Raw genomic sequence first — 23,261 nt, 5'->3', positions numbered from 1 at the left:
CACGAGGCACATTCTGGGGACAAGGTCACTCTGTGACCTTAACTCTTTATTCACAGGACTCCAAAAATGATGACCCTGCGTGGGACCTCCCTTTTTATACCTGTGTGATCAGGTAAGGAGTGTCTCCCACAAGTTCACCCCTTGTGGTCAAGGTGTGAATCTAGGTTGAGTGTATACAGTAATACAGTGGTATTACATTGTGGTTACATACATGACATCACCTCCCCCCACCCCCCCGCAAAGTCTTATTGGGATCATAGGTTTAGTCTTTCAGGTGGTCTATGCTCCCTTATGGAGCGCCGCAGTTGGGGCTCTGGTTGTTGGACACTGACGTGAGTGTCTGTCACCTGTGGTGATTCCGGCCTGTCCAGGCTGACCGCAGGGACTGTGCATTCTTCTGATTGCTCTTGTTGCATGTTCACTGGCGGTGTTGTGAGCTCCATCTCATGGTCTTCTTCAGGTTCCTCCATGTCGATGCTGAACCATTTTTTTACTTGGTCCAGATGCTTACGGCATATCTGACCATTGTTGAGTTTTACCACGATGACCCTATTCCCCTCTTTGTCAATTACAGGGCCCTCAAGCCATTTGGGCCCAATGGCGTGATTGAGGACAAATACAGGATCATTTATTTCAATACATCTCCCCCTTGAATTGCGATCATGGTACTCGTTTTGTGACTTGCGCTTGCCCTCAACTATGTCAGCCAGGACTGGGTGAATGAGGGACAACCGAGTTTTGAGTGTCCATTTCATTAGTAGCTCTGCGGGCGGGACCCCCGTGTGCGAGTGCGGTCGGGATCTATAGGCCATCAGGAGGCGCGACAGGTGGCATTGTAGGGAGGGTCCTTGAATCCTGAGCATCCCTTGCTTAATGATTTGGACCACACGTTCCGCCTGGCCATTGGAGGCCAGCTTGAACGGCGCAGTCCTGACATTGCCCGACATAAACTCTCGGAATTCGTAGCTTGTGAAACATGAGCCGTTATCACTAACCAGGATGTCCGGCAAGCCATGGGTTGCAAAGATCGCACGTAGGCTTTCCACGGTGGTGGAAGACGTGCATGAATTCAGAATGATGCACTCGATCCATTTCGAGTACGCATCTACCACAATAAGGAACATCTTACCCATGAACGGGCCCGTGTAGTCAACATGAATTCATGACCATGGCTGGTGGGCCAGGGCCACGGGCTGAGCGGGGCCTCCCTGGGGGCATTACCCAGCTGGGCACATGTCGTGCACCTGCGAACACAGTGTTCCAGGTCTGAATCAATTTCAGGCCACCAAACGTGTGACCGGGCAATGGCCTTCATCAGCACAATGCCTGGGTATTCGCTGTGGAGTTCCCTGATGAATGCCTTCCTGCCCTTCTGGGGCATAACTACCCGGCTGCCCCATAGTGGGCAGTCAGCTTGGATGGAGAGCTCATCCATCCGTCTGTGGAATGGTCTGACCTCCTCAGGGCATGCTCCGTGTGCGGGCGCCCAATCCCCAGTCAGGACACATTTCTTAATCAGGGATAGGAGGGGATCTCTATTTGTCCAGATTTTGATCTGGCGGGCTGTGATGGGGGAGCCTGCGCTGTCAAAGGCATCAACAGCCATGACCATCTCAGCGCTTTGCTCCGCTGCCCCTTCATTGGTGAGCGCGTCAGTGCAATTTTCAGTGCCGGGCCGGTGCCGAATGGAGTAGTCATAAGCAGCCAGCGTGAGAGCCCATCGCTGTATGTGAGCTGATGCATTGGCATTGATAGCCTTGCTGTCTGACAACAAGGATGTTAATGGCTTGTGGTCCGTCTCTAATTCAAACTTCCTACCAAAGAGGTACTGATGCATTTTTTTATACCATAGATACATGCAAGCGCTTCCTTCTCGACCATCCCTTATCCACGTTCTGCTTGAGAGAGCGACCTGGAGGCATAAGCCACAGGTTGTAGCTGACCCTCAGCACTGCCCTGCTGCAACACGCACCCAACCCCATAGGACGATGCATCACATGTCAGAACCAATTTTTTACAGGGGTCATACAGGGTCAACAACTTGTTTGAACAAAGTAGGTTTCGAGCCCGATCACAAGCCCGTTCCTGACAATCCCCCCAAAATCAATCGCAATCCTTATGCAGGAGCACGTGTAGCGGCTCCAACAACGTACTCAAGTTCGGCAGAAAGTTCCCGAAATAGTTCAACAGTCCCAGGAATGAACGCAACTCCGATGTGTTGTAGGGCCTGGGTGCTCGTCGAATCGCCTCTGTTTTGGATTCGGTGGGCCGAATCCCATCTGCAGCAATCCTCCTGCCCAGAAACTCAACCTCAGGAGCTAAGAACACACATTTAGACTTCTTGAGTCGCAGGCCTACCCGGTCCAGTCGGCGTAGCACCTCCTCCAGGTTGTGGAGGTGTTCCTCGGTGTCACTTCCCGTGATGAGGGTGTCGTCCTGGAATACGATCGTTCCAGGAATGGATTTAAGCAGGCTTTCCATGTTTTGTTGAAAAATCGCGGCTGCTGATCGAATGCCAAACGGGCACCTGTTATAAACGAACAGTCCCTTGTGCGTAGTGATGATGGTCAGTAGTTTAGATTTGTCGGCCAGTTCCTGGGTCATATAGGCTGAAGTGAGGTCCAAATTGGTGAACAGCTTGCCGCCTGTCAGCGTGGCGAAGAGGTCCTCCGCTCTCGGGAGCGGATATTGATCTTGTAGGGACACCTGATTGATGATGGCCTTGTAGTCACCACAGATCCTGACAGAGCCATCCGCTTTTAGGACGGGAACGATGGGGCTCACCCAGTCGCTGAATTCAACAGGCAAGCTGATGCACTCTCTCAACAGCCGGTCCAATTCGCTCTCGATTTTTTCCCGCATCACATACGGCACCGCTCTGGCTTTGTGGTGCACTGGCCTGGCATCCAGGGTGATGTGTATCACTACTTTAGTGCCTTTGAAAGTCCCGACGCCAGGTTGGAATAGTGAATCAAATTGTTGTAGGACTTGTGAGCACGAACTTCACTCCACAGATGACATTGCGTGAACATCCCCCCATTTCCAGTTCATCTTGACTAACTAGCTCCTCCCCAACAGTGCAGGACCATTGCCCAAGATAATCCAGAGCGGCAGCCGATTCACTAACCCATTGTGTGTGACAACCAACATTGCATTGCCTAGCACCGGAATGATTTCTTTAGTGTAAGTCTGTAATTGTGCTTCAATACGTGCTAATTTGCGTCTACTGGCTTTAAGTGGCCATAGCTTCTCAAATTGCTGAACCCTCATGAGTGACTGGCTGGCCCCAGTGTCCAGCTCCATGCATACTGGGATACCGTTTAATAAAACCCTCATCATCATTGGTGACGTTTTGGTGTATGAACTGTGAATATTCGCCACATGGACCCGCTGAACCTCGGCGTCCATCGATTTGCCCCAAAAGTCATCCTGCCTCAAAGAACCCTCTTCTGGTCCATCCGCCTCATATATTAGTCTGGTTGCAGACTTCCTGCACATTCGAGCTAAGTGGCCACTGAGATTGCAGTTCCTGCAGACAAACTGTTGAAATCTGCAAGATCTAGCTGAGTGTTTTCCCCCACACCTCCAGCATGAGTTAAAGTTTCCATTGTTGGGGACAAAGGGACTATGGCCAGGCATTCCGCGCTGACTGTCCCTTTGACTGTTCTTAAGTACCCTATTAGTGGGTGTCAATGGCCCCATCCCGGGCCGCATTGTCCACTGTGATGGCGTGAATGTCCGTTCAGCCTGCTTTTGTCTCTGTTGAAGTCCTACTCTGGGGTCTATTGCTGCCTAGGAGTGTTGGACTGCCCCTGCCTGCCTGCGGGGCTCTGAGTCGCATTGATGATGTTGACTCCCTGATCCATCGCCGCGTTCGAGGCAGAATTGCGTGCGTATATTATTTTCGTGTCTTCCTCCCCTGCCATGAAAGTTTGAGTTATTAACGCTGCCGCTTCCAAGTTCAAATCCCTGGTCTCAATTAATTTGCAGAAAATTCCCGCATGACCGATGCCCTCGATAAAGAAGTCCCTTAGCATCCCCCCCCTGCAGGTGTCTGTGAACTTACAGAGGCTGGCCAAACACCGGCGGTCCTCTACAAAGTCCGGTATGCCCTGTCCTTCATGACGTCGGTGGGTGTAGAATCTGTGTCAGGCCATATGTATGCTACTTGCCGGTTTGAGGTGCTCCCCGATCAATTTGCTAAGTTCTTCAAAAGTTTTGTCCGCCGGCTTTTCGGGTACTAGTAAGTCCTTCATGAGCGCGTAAGTCTTTGGTCCGCAGCTAGTCAAAATATGAGCCCTTCGCTTGTCGGCCACTGCATCCCCCAGCCAGTCTTTCGCAACGAAGCTTTGCTGAAGCCTCTCGACAAAATTGTCCCAGTCTTCCCCAACAGAGTACCGTTCCTCTGTGCTACCGGTGGCCATTCTCATGGGTCGTGAATTCCCGTTTCTCGTCGCCAATGTAAAGTCCTTACTCTACAGTATGAAACCACATGAGTCACATTGTGGGGACAAAGCCACTCTGTGACCTTAACTCTTTATTCACAGGACTCCAAAAACAATGACCCTGCGTGGGACCTCCCTTTTTATACCTGTGTGATCAGGTAAGGAGTGTCTTCCACAAGTTCACCCCTTGTGGTCAAGGTGTGCATCTAGGTTGAGTGTATACAGTAATACAGTGGTGTTACATTGTGGTTACATACATGACAAGTATGGTTGCGAAAGAAGCATTAGCATGTGTATACAGGGGTAAGAAAATGCACCGATACATATTTGGACTCCGGTTCGAGCTCAAAACCGACCACAAACCGCTCATTTCGCTGTTCTCAGAAAGCAAAGGTATTAACACCAATGCTTCGTCCCGCATCCAAAGATGAGCACTAACGTTATCTGCATATGACTATGTAATCCGCCACAGACCAGGCACTGAGAACTGTGCTGATGCCCTCAGTCGGCTACCAATGCCCACCACCGGGGTAAAAATGGCGCAATCCGCAGACTTGCTTCTTGTAATGGATGCTTTTGAGAGCAAGGGGTCACCTGTCACGGCTTGCCAGATCAGGACCTGGACTAGCTCGGACCCTGTACTATCACTCGTAAAAATCTGCGTCCTTAATGGGAGCTGGTCGACGGTTCCCGGGGAAATGCAAGACGAAAATAAGCCATTTTACCAACGCAAGGATGAAATGTCCATCCATTCGGATTGTCTCCTATGGAGGAATCACGTAGTTTTGCCAACAAAAGGCAGGGAAACATTTATTCGCGACCTACACAGTACCACCCAGGCATAATCAAGATGAAGGCTATCGCCAGGTCACACGTTTGGTGGCCAGGCATTGACTCGGAATTGGAGTCATGCAACACTTGCTCACAGTTGAGTAATGCACAAGGGTGGCCCCACTGAGTCTGTGGTCATGGTCCTCCAAACCATGGTCCAGGGTCCACGTAGATTTCGCTGGCCCCTTTCTAGGAAAGATGTTCCTAGTAGCAGTGGACGCTTACTCGAAATGGATTGAATGTATAATAATGTCATCATATACATCCACTGCCACCATTGAAAGCCTCCGGGCCATGGTTTGCCCGACATCCTTGTAAGTGACAATGGACCTTATTTTACCAGCTCGAAATTCAATGAGTTCATGACCCGCAATGGCATCAAGCATGTCAGGTCTGCTCCATTTAAGCCCGCATCCAATGGTCAAGTGGAACGGGCAGTCCAAACTATCAAGCAGAGCTTGAAATGCATGACAGACGGTTCCCTGCAGACCCGATTATTTAGGATTCTGCTCAGCTATCGGACGCGACCCTACTCGCTTACTGGTGTTCCCCCTGAAGAATTGTTAATGAAGAGAGCACTCAAAACCAGGCTCTCCTTAGGCCACCTGGATCTCATTGATCATGTAGAAACCCGGCTTCACTGGCATAACATGTACCATGATCGCGCGGCTGTATCACATGACATTGAGGTTAATGACCCTGTGTTTGTTCTTAATTACGATCATGGTCCCAAATGGGTTGCAGGCACTGTTTTAGCCAAGGAGGGGAATAGAGTGTCTGTTATCAAACTTTTGAATGGACAAACATGCAGAAAGCACTTGGATCAGACCAAACTGCGATTCACTGACAACCAGGAACAGTTTGAAGAGGACATCACCATCCACCAACACACACCCAACCAGCAATCGACCTCGCGGTCAACCATGAGAATGAACCCACCATGTCCGACAGTCCAATCAGACCAGCCGCGCTGCAGTGCAACAATGATCCGACCAACTCACCCATGCCAGGACTTCAACTCAGGCGATCAACCCGGGAACATAGTCCCCGAATCGCCTCAACTTTTAAATAACTTGTATCTAAGACTTTGGGCGGGGGGGGGAGTGATGTTATATATGCAACTTTACTAGTGTGTAAGACTTGCCACCAGGGGGCGTACCCGTGGGAGACCTAAGTGTCATCTGCACACCCCGGGCAAGCAGGTATAAAAGGCAGTCTACCATGCTGCTTCCTCACTCTGGAGTTGCATTAAAGAGACCAAGGTCACAACAGTTTGAGCTTACAATATACAGTCCTCTGGAATTATTCTGAACATAACAACTAGTTCGAGTTGACATCCCTTTTTTCTATTCCTACAATTTAATTGAAAGTAACTTTTACATGCTGTTTACTATCTTCTCTACTTCTATACCTCCCAGATGTTTCCTTTTAAGATTGAAAGATATTTTTCCACATTTTTTTTTAGATATCAGGCAGTGAAAATTCGGTTGCTCCTCAGTTAGGGTGGTTTCCTGGGCGGAGCGGTAAATTTTGTGCTGGCAAATGGTTTGCACTTGCCGCTGCAAAATTCATCAGCTGGGTCCGGAGTTTGGAGTGGGGCGCTAAGAGAGATGTTGCACACCTCTTTTAGGGCCCTCGGCCAGCTTTGCAAGGGAAAATCACGAGCTAAACAGCCGGCCTCGGAGTGCCATAACAGAGTCCTGGGGGCTAGGGGGGGAAACGAATAAAAATCACCAAAAACATTCCCAATCCATAGCTCATGCCTCCACAACATAAATCTCAAAAAGAAAATCGCATTTACCTGGTCGGCATTACTTATCTCACTGAGGCTGGTACAGCTGAGAACGCCTGCTTTCACAGGCGTTCCTACCAGGGTGCACTACTGAGCGCTACTGGTTGGGCGGCAACCAAAAATAGAGCCGGTGTCACAACCAGGGGTGTTGCACACTGGCTAGCCTCTCCCAGGGGGTACTGGTCCGCCAACCCCGTCCCAGCGGGGCGCTGGAAGCTGGCCGCATGGGCACAAGTGCTTTCCGCCTCCATTGCGCTATGAGGGGTGACAGAAGACCGAATTTCCACCCCCAGACCTTTAACCTAAGGATCAAACACATGACTTTTTTCTGCAGTCCTTGCGTCTCAGTGGCCAGAACTGAACACAAATCTCAAGATGTAGTCTGATAAGAGTAGTATACAGTTTTAACATGACTTCATCTGACATGTACTCTACCGTTCTGGCAATATATTTGAACAGTTTATTGTTAATTACTTTTCTGCATTGAAGAAAGAATCACTTTATAGAATCATAGAAATTTGCAGTATCGAAGAAGGCCATTCAGCCCATCATGTCTGTGCAGGTCAAAAAAGAGCTATCCAGCCTCATACCACTTTTCAGCATTTGGTCCGCAGCCCTGTAGGTTATGGCATATCAAGTGCACATCCAAGTACTTTTTAAATGTGATGAGTCTTTCTGTCTCTAACACCCTTTCAGGCAGTGAGTTCCAGACCCCCACTACCCTCTGAGTGGAAAAAGTTCTCCTCAACTCCCCTCTAATCCTTCTAGCAATGACTTTAAATCTATGGCACCTGGGTATTGACCTCTCTGCTAAGGGAAATAGGTCCTTTGTATCCACTCTATCTAAGCCCCTCATAATTTTATACACCTCAATTAAGTCTCCCCTCAGCCTCCTCTGTTCCAAAGAAAACAACCCCAGCCTATCTGTCCTCATAGCTAAAATTCTCCAGTCCTGGAAATCTCCTCTGTACCCTTACTAGTGCAATCACATCTTTCCTGTAATGTGGTGATCAGAACTGCACACACTACTCTAGCTGTGACCTAACTACTGTTTTATACAGTTGAAGCATAACCTCTCTGTTCTTATATTCTATGCCTATGCTAACAAAGGAAAGTACCCTGTATGCCTTCTTAACCACTTTATCTACTTCAGGGATCTGTGGACATGGTCTCCAAGGTCCCTTTGTTCCTCCACACTTCTCAATATCCCACCATTTATTGTGTACTCCTTGCCTTGTTAGCCCTTCCCAAATGCATTACTGTACACGTTTCCAGATTGAATTCCATTTGCCACTTTTCTGCCCACCTGACCGGTCCATTGATATCTTCTTGCAGTCTACAGCTCTCTTCTTCCTTATCAACCACACAGAAAATGTTTGTATCATCTGCAAACTTCTTAATCATGACCCCTACATTGAAGACTAATCATTGATGTATACCACAAAAACAAGGGACCTAGTACTGAGCCCTGTGGAGCCCCACTGGAAACAGCCTCCCAGTCACAAAAACACTGGTCGACCGTTACCTTTTGCTTCCTGCCACTGAGAAAATTTTGGATCCAACTTGCCACTATCACTTGGATTCCATGGGCTTTTACTTTTCTTACCAGTCTGCCATATGGGACCTTGTCGAAAGATTTGCTAAAATCCATGTAGACTACATCAAATGCGCTACCTTCATAGACCCTCCTTGTTACCTCCTGAAAAAATTCAATCAAGTTATTCAGATATGACCTTCCCTTAAAAACTCCATGCTGACTGTCCTTGATTAATCCATGCTTTCTAAATAATGATTAATACTGTCTCTAGAATTTTTTCAATGATTTGCCCACCACCTGGCTGACTGGTCTGTAATTAATCGGTCTATCTCTTCCTCTCTTTTTAAACAATGGTACAACGTTAGCAGTCCTCCAGTCCTCTAGCAACACACCTGTAGCCAGAAAGGATTGGAAAATGATGGTCAGAGCCTCCGTAATTTCTTCCCTTGCTTCTCTTAACATTCCGGAATACATTTCTTCCAGGCCATATTTTCAAAGATGCTAATCCCATTAATATTTTCTCTCTCACTATGTTTATCTCATCTAATATTTCACACTCCTTCTCCTTAACTACAATGTCTGCATTGTCCGTCTCTTTTGTAAAGACAGATGCAAAGTATTCATTAAGAACCATACCCACCTTTTCCGCCTCCACACACAGTTTACCTTTTTGGTCTCTAATAGACCCTACTCTTTCCTTAGTTATCCTCTTGCTTTTTATGTATTTGTAAAACATCTTTGGGTTGTCCTTGATTTTACTTGCCAATATTTTTTCATGCCCTATCTTTGCTTTTCTAATTTCCTTTTTAATTTCATCCCTGCCCTTTCTATACCCCTCTTGGTTTTCTGCAGTATTTAGCTCTCATTATCTGACATAAGCTTCCTTTTTTGCCTTATCCTACCCTGTATTCTCCTTGACATCCAGGGAGCTCTAGATTTGGGAGCCCACCCTTTTTCTTTGTGGGAACATATTTTCTCTGAACCCTCGTTATCTCCTCCTTGAATGCCTCCCACTGTTCTGACATTGATTTACCTTCAATAGCTTTTTTCAGTCTACTTTTGCTAAATCACATCTCAGCTTAGTAACATTGGCCTTTTCCCAATAGAGAACTTTTACTCCTGGTCTGTCTTTGTCCTTTTCCATAACTAAGCTAAATCTAGCTTAATTATGATTACTTGCATTTATATAGCACCTTTCACGATCTCAAGACATTCCAAAGTGCTTTCAGACAATGAAAAACTTTGGAAGTGTAGACACTGTTATAATGTAGGAAATGTGGTAGACAACTTGTACACAGTAAGCTCCCACAGCTCTGACATAAATGTCCAGATCATCTGTTTTAAGTGATATTGGTTGAGGGATAAATGTTGGCCAGTACATCGGGAGATCTCCCTTGCTCTTCTTCAAATAGTGCCATGCGATCCTTTACATCCACCTTAGGAGACAGACAGAACTTTAGATTATATCTCATCCAAAAGACATCACCTCCAACAGTGCAGTACTCCCTCAGTACTGCAAGCATGTGCTCAAGTCTCTGGAGTGGAACTTGAACCCACAACCTTCTGACTCAGAGGTGAGAGTGATATCAACTGAGCCACGGTTAAACAGTAGTTTGACATGTTAAGCATTGAGCCATTAATATCATTTACTGCACTGTTGGAGGTGCTGTATTTTGGAAGAGAGGTTAACCAGTCTGCCCTCTTGGTGGATGTAAAAGATTCCATGGCAATATTTTGAAGAGCAGGGGAGTTATTCCCAGTGTCCTGGCCAATGTTTATCCCTTAATCAACATAACAAAAACAGATTATCTGGTCATTATCATATTGTGGAAGCTTGCAGTGTGTAAATTGGCTGTCACATTTCCTACATTGCAACACTGACTACACTTCAAAAATAAGTACCTCATTGGCTGTAAAGAGCTTTGAAATGTATAGTATTAGGCAGTCCCTCGTATCGAGGATGACCTGCTTCCACACCAAAAATGGATGAGTTCACAGGTGTTTCAATGAGGGACCTGACAATCTAGATCCCGAACAACATACTGAAGGGTGGAAGATGCCTGTGCGTGGATTCTTTTAACATGGGGTGGCCGTTGCACACCAGCCACCACATTGGCTTGACAGAGCTAGGTCTTGATCCAGTGGCAAGGGTTAACCAAGACGACTGGAGACAAGCTCTGCTGCTCCTACTATCCATAGATCGTAGTGTGGGTTGGCCCGTTCTGCCCCTGGGCCCTCGCCTCTCCTGGGCCACGAACCTTCACTCTTGGGCCCCGATCACGATGCTCCTGGGCCCTGATCTCTCACTATTCCTCCGCCCTGATCAAAAATGGAGCAATCAGAAACAGGACATCAATTAGTCTCCTCTTATCTTGGAGACATCAAATATCAACATTGTTATTTGAAATATCAAAATATTAAACTCCAGCCTAGTTGAAGGGTTATTAACATCAGCAGAAACAAACAGTTCAGAAGGATGTAAATAACAGCAGCAATAACAGCAGAATCCAAACCCTGCAATGACTTGTGAACTCGCTGGTGTCTCAGCAGGATGGGTGACTGAGTGAATCCCTTCCCATACTCAGAGCAGGTGAATGGTCTCTCCCCAGTGTGAACTTGCTGGTGTTTCAGCAGTTGGATGACTGAGTGAATCCCTTCCTGCACACTGAGCAGGTGAACGGTCTCTCCCCAATCTGAACTCGCTGATGTTTAAGCAAGGAACAGTACTGAGTGAATCCCTTCCCACACGTGGAGCAGGAAAACGGTCTCTCCCCAGTGTGAACTCACTGGTGTGTCAGCAGGTTGAATGACTGAGTGAATCCTTTTCCACACTTGGAGCAGTCATGAAAGGTGCTATATAAATGCAAGTCTTTCTTTCATATCCTCTATTGTTAGCTTGAATATTTTTGAATTAGGATTATCTAACCAGAATAGTGTATTGTGTACCTTTCTAATTCTTACAGGATCAAATTAATTTAACTTTTCCTGTTCTGGACAAATAACAGTAATAATGAAATACACTTGTAATTAAAAATGTAGGGCTATATTTTCTTCTATTTGCTCATTTTGGCATAGTGAAAAATATGCAGATGATGCTTGTGTTTGTGCACACTCACCGAGTCTGAACGCCAAGCCATCGTTGACATCTTCACTGAAGCATACGAGAGTCTGGGCCTTACATTAGACATCAGTAAGACAAAGGTTCCCTGCCACACAGTACTGATCCCCGATTATCAAGATCTATGACAAGACCTTGGACAATGTGAACCACTTCCCATGCCTTGGGAGCCTACTATTAGCAAGGACAGACATCAATGACGAAGTCCAACACTGCCTTCAGTGTGCCAGTGCAGCCTTTGGTCGCCTGAGGAAAAGAGTGTTCGAAGACCAGGTTTTAAAACCCAGCACCAAGCTCATGGTCTACAGAGTAGTAGTGATACCCGTCTTCCTATATGTTTCAGAGACATAGACTATGTACACTAGGCACCTCAAAGTACTGGAGAAGTACCACCAATGCTGCCTCCGCAAAATCATGCAAATTCATTGGCAGGATAGGCATACCAACATCAGTGTTCTCGCTCAGGCCAACATCCCCAGCATCGAGGCATTGACCACGCTCGATCAGCTTCGATGGATGGGCCACATTGTCTGCATGCTCGACACTAGTTTCCTGAAACAAGCACTCTACTCCGAGCTATACACGGCAGGCAAGCCCCAGGAGGGCAGAGAAAAAGCTTCAAGGACACCCTCAAAGCCTCCTTGAAAAAATGTAACATCCCCACCGACTCTTGGGAATCTTCGCCGGGAGCACGCAGAAGCCAAGTACAAACAGCGGAAGGAGCATACGACAAATCAAGCACCCCACCCACACGTCCCTCCAACCACCATCTGCCCTACCTGTGTCAGAGACTGTAAATCCTGCACTGGTCTCATCAGTCACCTTAGCACTCAGTTTAGTGTGGAAGTCATCCTTGACTCCGGGGGACTGCCTAAGAAGAGAAGAAAACAACTGCTAAACAACCCTGAATACACAATTCCAGGTTAGTTCTGGTGGGGGATTGGAATTTGGGACAAAAATGAGATCCAGTGGGTTTCTGCCCCATTTCAAAGTGATCAGAAAATTCTAACGCAGGTCAACCAGCAACAGTAATTAATTTCGCAACAGCAGCTGAAAGGAATGCTCGGGGGTGTTCTAAGGCTATTCTTGGAAACCTGGCTGATGTGCATCTGATAGATTCAATCTACACCTGCTGGGAACTTCCACCCAATTGATTCACCTGGTTGTGACCACTTTACAAATGCTAGGGGTGGCATCATTTGAAAATAGTGGTGGGCACCCATGCCTGTAGTGACATAGCATTGATATCCACTCTGATGATCCACTGGCATTATGGAGTAGAAAATTCTGAGAAGGAGAGAGAAAGGTCTGGATGGGGTTGAAAAGTAATGTATGGCAATGGTGTTTATTCCATCCTGGGCCTACTGTAAGCCCAACAATGAAAAGTCCAATAGTAATTGATCTCTGGCCTGTGAAGGAAGATTTTTTTAAAACTGCTATGCAACCAGTTCTAACCAGCCAAATTTCTGGCAGTATATTGGTGCCATATAATTTGAGCCCTTATTTGTCCATATTTAGCTCTGAGGATGGGTCCCATACAAAATGGGTTCATGGACCAGCAGTAAATGAAAAATGTTTTTGGCTTTCTAAGACCTTGTTAAAGGTTAATTAAAACAATGTTACCATATTACAGAGGAGGAGGAGTGGGGGGGGGGGGGGGGGAATGGTGGGGGGCGAGGTGGGGGGAGATAATTGTAAAGTGAGTATTGAACTTCAGTCAGGCCGAGAGTAACTGATGGGATGAATTCAAAGTATGTCCATAACTACTGGAAATACTGGAATGATAAATGAGAGATTATGTAGTAAAGTGAGAGATAGAAGAAAATAAAACCCTTTCTCATTACTGATACCTTGTTGAAATCATGCTTCACAAAAACAACTAGCTCTGTTGGTATTTAAATACATTATACTCCCAAATATGAGAGAAACCAGGAAGGAATTCTTTCATATTTGCACTTCTTGTCATTAGTAATGTGTCAATTATGTCTCTACCCTGAAACCCTGCAAAGGTAATTCTGAAAAATAAGTCAAAGCATTTAATAAGCAGACAAATTATGTTTTGGAAGATTACAGCTTCAGCACCGTCAAACAGTGAAACAATATTCAGGGAAAACAAGCAACAGTTAGGTGAACTAAACCAATTGTCAAAATGTAATATCTAGTATATGCCTCCCTCTGATCACTCTCACCATGTGCTGCTCTTGAGCGACTCATTGTTTACATTCTCACAATTAACAAAATCCAACCAAACATTTGAAAAACACTTGTGGGTCTCTGTGATGTTGCTCACAATAAATTAAAGGATAAACAATGTTATATTTACAATAGCATTATACCATGAAACACAATGCATTTTCTTAAGGTAAGTGATTTGTTGTGGGGGGTTGCAGTCGTTGGATGTTATCGGGGTCTGTGAACTTTGCGATATTCAATGCTTCTCAATGTCATGTGGAGTGAACTGAATTGATTGGGTATTAGGATCGATAATGTTGGGAACCTTGGAATTGGGCCAAGTTGGCTTGTCGATTTGGCACTGTTGACGAAAGGTATTTTCAAACACTTGAGCCTTGTTTCAAACTCACATGCTGGGCTCCACCTTGGTTGATAGTGGGGTTGTTCCTGGAGCTTCCTCCTCTTGAGTTCCTTGATTGTCCACACCATTCTTGATTGGATATGGTAAGGCTGCAGACATTTTCTGATCCATTAGTTGTGGGACAAACTAATTCTATCTGTAGCTTGTTCTTTTGGTGCTTAGCATGAAGGTAGTCAGTCCTGTGTTGTAGCTTCACCGGGCTGGTCAGAGAATAGCGGTACTCTACTACTGGCTGCCATCTCGTGCTATGGATGCTGATTTGCTGAATTCCTTCAAGCCAGAGCTGGACCTGTTTCTGGCTGGGGCAGAGATCACCTCTTACAGAAGGTAGGTACTGCAGGGAATTCAGGGCCAGAGTGATCTCCTGGACTAATGTTGATTGTCTAGATGGGTCAGAGAGGAATTTCCCAGATTTTTTCCCCCAATTGGTCTTGGTTTTTAATCTTTTGTTTGCGTTTCCCAGGAGATCTCATGGTTTTGGGTGGGAGGAGTGTATATACAGGTTGAAACTCCCTTATCCGGCACCCTCGGGACCTGACCTGTCCCAAACAAGGGATTTTGCCGGATATGGGGAGGTCACGTGTTTGGGCGGACTGCGTCTTTAAGTGCTGTTGCTGGGGTAAGCATGTGTGTGTGCTGATTGGCTAGACCGACTGTCAGTCAGCCAGTCAGCCAATCTGTTTGCAGAGGGCCTCGAAGAGCTGGTGGGCCCAGAAGAGTCGGCGGGCCCTGGCGGGTCTCGAAGAGTCAGCGTGGCGAGAAAAGTCAGCCCAACCCCCCGGAGGGAGCGCTATGGGGAGGAGCAGCCAGCCCGAGGACTGTGGCTGCAGGAGTTCTAGCAGGGCGACAAGAAGGAGGCGGTTGATTGAGGAGAAAGATTATATTGGTGTGTAGGATTTAGACGGTCGCATTCTGTGCATGCGCCACCCGGCGGCCGGGAATGGTCCCAGACGAGGGGTAGTGCTGGGTAAGGGAGTCCCAGATAAGAGAGGTTCAACCTGTATTGTGATACACAAGGTTTACCATTGTGTGGAACTAGCTCGATAGACCAGAGGGTCTTTACCTGTCCATCATTGTTTGTATGTTCATACATATGTTTGCAATTCTGCTGCTGATGATGACTCACAGTGCCTCATGGATGTTGGGCTTTTTTGGGCTGCTCGACCTGTCCTTAGTCTGTCAGTGCCACACTACACAATGGAGAGTGTCCTCACTGTGAAGACAAGATTTCATCTTCATAAGAATTGTCCAATGGTCACTCCTGCCAGTGCTATCATGGACAGACATGTCTGTGACAAGTAGGTTGGTGAGGTCAAGTCAGTTACTCCCTCATGTCAGTTCCTTTACCGCCAGGCTCAGTCTAGCAGTTTTGTTCTTTTGGACTCGGTCAGTGGCGGGGCTACTGCCCAGCTCTTCATGGTTATAGATGCTCCCTGCTTACGCTCCCTTCAACATGGAGGAGTACTGATTTGTCAGTTAAGTGGGTAATCGACTGGCCGATTCTTGAAGCTGATATGATCAAATTTCATAAAACAGCAACAAATCACAACTGAGCAGATATGGACATACCAATCAACATGTATCAACCAGCAAAACAAACTACCAACTAGTAGTTTAAAAACAAATTTCCTATCAAAAGTTGTTACTCAAGTAACAGTTATCAATAGCAACAAATAGAAGAACCAGTCAAATCATTCCAAATATCTTTGCAAATCTTTGACTGGCTACAAGCTGAGAAACTTTCAATTACAATTAGGATTTGTAATATAATAAAGACATACAAATTATACTTATTTATATACTGTGTGTAAGTGTGTATAACAATGTTTCTCAATGGAGGCCTTCACCTTTCCTGGATTTTCCAAAAGCAGCTAAAGAAAGTTACCATCCATTTCTGGACTAAGATTGTGATGAAGTCTAGATCTGAGTGGTTCCAGCAGAATCCAACTTGAATGTCAGCAAACAGTGCACCTGTTTTATCTGTGCACGTGACTGGCCACCCTTTCTAGGCAAGCCAGTCCAGTACAGCTATGACAATGGGATCTAGCCAACAATGTGGAAAATTGTCTAAGTCTGTACTAGTCACAAAATGCAGGACAAATTTAACCTGGTTAATTAATACCTTATCAGTCTCCTCTCCATCATCAGCAAAGTGATGGATGGAGTCAATAACAATGCCATAAAGTGGCATCTACTTACCAATAAATTGTTTGCTGATATTCAAATTGGGTTCTGCCAGAACCAATCAGATCCAGACTTCATCACAACCTTAATCCAGAAATGGACGCAAGAGCTGAATGCCAGTGGAGAGGTGAGAGTCGCTGGCCATGTTATCTAGATGGCGTTCGACCAAGGAGTCCTCGTAAAATTTAGGTCATTGGAAGTCAAAGGAAAAACCATCCAATAGCTCGAGTCATACTTGACATAAAGGAAGGTGATCATGGTTATTAAAGATGAGTCATCATAATTCCAAGTACATCACTTCAGGAGTTCATCAGGCCAATGTCCTCAACTCAACCATCTTTAACTGCATCATCATTGATGTTTCCTCCATCGTATAGTCAGGAATGACATTGTTCTCTGGCAATTCTACAGTGTTCATAGTCATTAACAGCTCTTTCAATATTGAATTAGCCCATGCCAGCCTACAGTAGGTTCTGAACAATATCTAGGCTTGGGCTGACAAATGACAAGTAACATTTGTGCCACATAAGTGACCATCTCCAATAACAAAGTGGCCTTCAATGGCATTTTGGCATCTTGCTAACTCCCATCAGCATCATTTAAATGAGCTGATCGCAGAATTTCTGATGAAGTCAATTTCCTCCCATAAAAGGTTACTGCACATGATAAAAGCTCACGGGGTTGGGGATAATATATTTGCATGGATAGAGGATTGGCTAACTAACAGAAAACAGAGAGTGGGGATAAATGGGTCATTTTCAGGTTGGCAAACTGTAACTAGTGCGGAGCCACAGGGTTCAGTGCTGGGACCTCAACTATTTACAATCTATATTAATGAATTGGATGAAGGGACTGAGTGTAATGTAGCCAAATTTGCTGATGACACAAAGATAGGTGAGAAAGCAAGATATGAGGAGGACACAAATAATCTGTGAAGGGATATAGATAGACTAAGTGAGTGGGCAAAGATTTGGCAGATGGAGTATAATGTGGGAAAATCTGAGGTTATCCACTTTGGTAGGAAAAATAAAAAAGCTAATTATTATTTAAATGGGGAGAGATTACAAAATGTTGTGGTACAGAGGGATCTGGGAGTTCTTGTACATGAAAAACAAAAAGTTAGCATGCAGGTACAGCAACTAATTAGGAAGGCAAATGGAATGTTGGCCTTTATTGCAAGGGGGATAGAGTATAAAAATAGGGATGTCCTGCTACAACTGTACAGGATGTTGGTGAGACCACACCTAGAATACTGCGTACAGTATTAGTCTCCTTATTTAAGGAGGGATATACTTGCTTTGGAGGCAGTTCAGAGAAGGTTCACTCGGTTGATTCCTGAGATGAATGGGTTATTTTATGAAGAAAGGAGGAGCAGGTTGGGCCTATACTCATTGGCATTTAGAAGAATGAGAGGTGATCTTATTGAAGCATATAAGATTCTGAGGGGACTTGACAGGGTAGATGCAGAGAGGATCTAGAACTAGGGGGCATGGTTTCAGAATAAGGGTACACCCATTTAAAACGGAAATGAGGATGATTTTATTCTCTCAGAGGGTCATGAATCCTTGGAATTCTCTACCTCAGAGAGCTGTAGAGGCTGATTCATTGAATATATTTAAGGAGGAGATGAGACAGATTTTTGAGTGCTAAGGGAGTCAAGGAATGTGGTGATCGGGCAGGGAAGTGGAATTGAGGCCAAGATCAGATCAGCTATGATCTTATTGAATGGCGGAGCAGGTTCGAGGGGCCAAATGGCCTAGATTCTGCTCCTATTTCTTATGTTCTTATTGCTGGGTGTTAAGTCCCGCTTTGCCACACTTACACTGATAGAGCGAGGTCCCAAGAATGTCCAGCCTTCTGTATTCACCAGTATTTTGCTGGCAGGTTGTAAAAATCTATGAAATATAGCACTTTTTATCCTTGTGGTAAAAAGCAATTCCTTTGAGGATTTAGGGTTCTCTGTTTGATATCTTATCTACATATATCAGAGCAAGTGGAAACATTCAAGGGTGAAGAGAGTGTGGTTTCTCCAAATGTGTAGCATTTAACACAGAAGGCGAAAATATCTAGTGAAAAATGGTGGGAAAAATCCCCAACAACCTCTTTTCCAATAAAGTTGACCCATAAAGTTGGTCATCATCACTAAATTGCAGTGATATAAACAGTATTCCAGACTAAAACAAGAATGCAGTTACCTTTGGGATCATGTAACAGCAGTAAAAGTTCCCTGCAAGGTTAACCTGCATCGTTCTGACAAACACTTCAGGTGACAGAAGAAATGGGCGGAGCTTGAGTAAAGGTAAGAACAGTTTCTGTTTTTCTCACGCAAATCAATATTACTCGGTTTCTACATGTTCCGAAAAGCGTTGATTGAAATGTAACATTTTGCGAGACAAACCCCTTAAGACCCGTGTACAGGTTGCGTGTTGTACATTAGGTACTCGGGAAGAGATCGTTCCGGCATTGTTTTTAACCTGTACAAAGTATATGGAAAATCCTGCCCCCCCCCCCAACCCCCCCCAAAAGTTAATTAAAAAATAAATAAATCAAGAAGGTAACGTAGAGGACGACTGCGAGCGAGCCGAGAAGGGCCGGTTGGGCACAAGGTAAAGTGGCGTGGAGCCGGGCAAGCGGCTTGGACGTTAGTTACTGTTTAACATCTCCACCCACTTGGAGTTTATTCAGCGATCGATGCAGTGACAGGTTGGCCGGGGCCTGGCGCCTGGGACCGAGCCGCAGTCAGCAGCAGATGGGAAGGGCGCACCTTGCTGCTGGCTCGGAGCTCTCGCCTTCTCCTGCCCCTCCTCACTCCCCGAGAGCCCGCTCGGAGCCCCCGCGGCCCACCGCAATGACAACAAGCACAAGGAACGTGGCTTCCCAAGAGTAAAGGTAAGAATCGGGGGCTTTTTTCTTCCCCCTGCTCTCCCGGGAGCCATATGATGTGAAGTATATAAACAGCGGCCATACGCGTGATGGGAGCGCCCCTCTCGCCCACACCAGCCTCCTGTACTTAGACCCCACTTCTCTGTTTGCCCTCCGCTATTCTTGCTGCATCTTTCTAACGTTTGGCAGTTTGAGAAAGTGATGGGGGAGGAGCTTTTTAAAAATATTGTTTTAAAATTATTTCCTTCGCATGTCCACGTCACCCCTTGGTAACTTGTTGATCTTTTTTTTAAATCATTTTCAGCTAGCTGTGTGTGTGGGGAGTTGTATTGTGCGGGAGGAGGAGGGAGGTGCTGGGGGGAGCCCATCGTGTTGGTCGAACGGACTCGATCCATTGCACATGTTGTTGGCAAACATGACCTGAGGCTGTCAGCTGAAATGAAATGCCATTAATACCAGGCAGGGAGCTGTGATTTCGTTACTAGGGGACAATCATTTGTGTTTTGACTTCAGAAATGTATTTTAAGAATTATTTTGCGTGTTTTTTTTTTGAATTGGGTGTTTTTCAGATTTAATGTAACTTTGTAAAAATCAAACTGTTCTCAGCCTTATTTATCCCTGGTTGGAAATGCGGTAAGGCTTCTTAAAAATTAAATTGAATCTGTATACACTGTAGGTAATACTGTAGGTAATACATAAAAAAAGTTTGAAGAAACAACTGAGTATCGTGCAGTCATTTATGGCAGGGCAAACCCATATTTACTCGCCCAGTTCAAACATTTATGTAAATAATAGAGCCAAATTTCCGTTGTCTCAGTCTCTGGCTGTTAACAGTTCTATGTGCCAGGAGACCTCGGTCATTGACTCCCACCTGGCTCTGAAGTAACGCAAAGCATATATTTACTCAATGTGGTGTCAATATTTTAATTCTGATGAACTACTACAATCATTTAAGACGCAGAATGCCTTGTGTTAGTTGAGCGTAAGGTGATTTAATTTAAACTAGGGTTCTAAAATGCACGACGGTATAAAAGAAACGTTTAATTGCGGGTATGTTCAAATGGAATATGTTAAACCAGAAGAAAATGAGTAACTGAAAGAGGACTTTTGCACTTTCAGCTAAAAATCTTTTTTCTACTTGCTTTATTATTCAGAACTGGACTGTGTGCAGTTACATGGTGAACAGCATGACAGATGAAACGTAATGGAAGTTACGATTCATCTGAAAGTATATGTAAACATGTCACACGTACTGTAGTATTGAGTTTTTAGGTAAATGCGGAAAACCTATTCAGTATATATGTTACAGATTTATTGTACATATGCAAAAGAAGATTTCAAAATATGTACAAAATTTTAAACAATGACTGAGATAAAACTGTAATAACTGATTGTTGGGTTATTGCAGAAGTTTTATAGGGGTGTTCTTTAAGTACTTGCTGTAGATTATGTCAAATCATTGGTGATTGTTATTTGCTATTATATAACCTTTCTAGAAATAATTTTTATTTGACAAACAAAATTCTGGTGAATGTTAAATAATAAAAAAAATTCGAGTCAAGTTAGCACATTCTTCTTCATTTCATATTGTTCACACTCCATAGGAATAAAGAATAGCTTGTTAGGTTCTGGAATTGCACACAGCAGTCATATACATAAAGATGCTGCCATGGCATTACAGATAGGCAGTTTCACACATGGTCCCCTACCTTTGCATTGTATAAAGCTCCAGGATCTATGCCATTGTCCAAGTTCATCACCCCCACCCCTGCCCAGCTAAATGTTTCTGCTTCTTGTATTAGTCCTCGCATAGCCAAATGTTTAGACAAAGTCTGCAACCTTTCAGTGGGAGTAAGTTAGATTCGTCAGACATGTCAAATATTCTGTTATTGACGCACCCAGGATTTTGAGTTTCTACACATTTCCTGGGAAACTGATAGGAACAGATGATGAAGCTCTAGAAAATATTCTAATCTGTCTTTTTCAAGACAATCATACAATGGCTGTACTCTGCACAGTAACAGGAGTGACCATATGCTCCCTTGACTGCCAAATACAAAGCACATAAACCAAGCAAAAACAAAGAAGACCATTTGCATAGACTGGATTAAGGCACAAATTTAGAATTTTACATTCAGCAGAAACAGTGTGGCTGTGGATATATTGGTACAAATTTTGGCAGTGACTCAACAACATGGCACCTATATCAAAAAGAAACAAAACATTTCAATTTTTGGGTCAGCATGTTAGCACCAACACCAGTCAAAGGACTAAAAATTCGACTGTCCCTGAAAATAGGCGTGGGATCGCGATGCGCAATTAACCCGCATCTGTTCAAAGTAATGCAGGCAGCATGCAAACTTCGTGCTGCCTGTTCATTATAATAATTGTGGCGTGCAGCCCAGTGCTGAATGCGCTGCTGAGTGGCTGCCACCTTAGCCCAAGTTCATGCAACGCTATCACCACTTAAAGCTAGTCTGCACTACTTAAAGGTAGCCTGCACCTCTTAAAGGGGAGATGCATTCTGGCTGCAGCAGGTGATTCAACTGGCTGGGGAACAGAGTGTGAGCAGGAACAACACAGAGTAATGGCACAACAGGGCACAGAGCAGGCTCCAAGGTTCTCTGTGCAGCACTAGAGGCCTTGGTGTAGGAGGTGGACAAGAAGAAAGATATCCTGTATCCACAGGGGACCAGGAGGCCCTCCAGACAAACTCTGAAAAGGCAATGGGAGCAGATAGCCATCGCGGTCAATGCCAGCAGTGTAGCCCCAAGGACCTGGATGCAGTGCCGCAAGAAGTTTAATGATCGCACATGATTGGTCAATGTCAGTTAATTCATCCTCAAAAGCTATATCCTTACAACTGAACCACTAGGCTCAGGCACTGCTCAATTCACCACCACCACCTTCACTTGCCTACCAAGAAACTTTGTCAATCACGACTCATACCTCAGAATCATAGCTTCACCTCACCCTCACACACTTACCACTGCTGCAAGCCTTGCACCCACATTTCACAACTCACTCTCAGCTATTTAATCATCTCAGACACATCAGCCAGACACATTGCACCACACTCACTGACACACTTCCCTCTCTCTTGCAGGATAAGGTATTACCAAAGGCAGCAGGACACTAACCGCAGCAAGACAGGAGCACCTGCATAATCTAAACCCCATGGTTTAGAGATAATTGGAGCAGCCATTGCTGAGCCCGTGGCCAGTGCAGGGCTGAAACAATCCAAAATGACAGTATCCTCATATCTAATCCTTCTTCTCACATCCTACTTGCCCCTCATCCCATAATCTCTTCTGATTCACAATGCATCTCTTGCTTTTCCCCACACACCTCAGTGCAACACCACCCTTGGGCCGTTCTGCTTTCACAAAGACAAGAACTGAAACCTGGCCGGGCAGTGCTGGAGGAGCAGGAACTGCAAGAGGGGAAGGAAATAATGCTGAAGATGCAGAATCACATGGATTCGCAGTCGCAGCTACCAGCTTAAATACTGACACTCCGAGTACTTTAGAGGATAGGATAGAGGCAGGATCTGCATGCGGTGAATTACCGGACATGAGTGAGCTGCAGCAGGGCAGGGGCAAAGGGTAGCGCAGGTGCCAGCTCCCCGGACGGTGAGGTCGCACATGAGTTCTGCTGCACTGGACTCCAATGATGACTTTGATGGAGCAGCCTACAAAAGAAGGCTGATGGGTATGCACAATGAAATGCTTGGTACTTTGGCAGGGCTGCCAGAAAGCCTGAGTGCAATGTCAAGGAGCATGGAGGAGTTTGGCACCAACCTTGCACATGGTTTTGCGCAGAGCTTGGAGCCCATCCTTTTCAGCATGGAAGTGATGGGCAACTCTACTAGCGCACTT

At 45.4% G+C, this 23,261-nt stretch overlaps 1 protein-coding gene across 3 annotated transcripts in view; it reads left to right on the top strand.

Moving 5' to 3' along the window:
- The first annotated feature begins 18,924 nt into the window (after nt 1-18,924).
- The window catches only part of LOC139259658 (hepatocyte nuclear factor 4-gamma-like), a 180,840-nt gene continuing 176,503 nt past the window's right edge, over nt 18,925-23,261 (top strand). For all 3 annotated transcript variants that reach the window (XM_070875203.1, XM_070875212.1, XM_070875194.1), the window contains exon 1: nt 18,925-19,389. The gene's annotated coding sequence lies outside the window, so the exon portion shown is untranslated. The remainder of the gene's footprint in view (nt 19,390-23,261) is intronic.

Source organism: Pristiophorus japonicus, chromosome 1, assembly GCF_044704955.1.
Source record: "Pristiophorus japonicus isolate sPriJap1 chromosome 1, sPriJap1.hap1, whole genome shotgun sequence".
NCBI classification, from domain to species: Eukaryota; Metazoa; Chordata; class Chondrichthyes; family Pristiophoridae; genus Pristiophorus; species Pristiophorus japonicus.
Note: the sequence above shows the minus strand (reverse complement) of the source record. Positions and strands in the feature narration are given on the sequence as shown.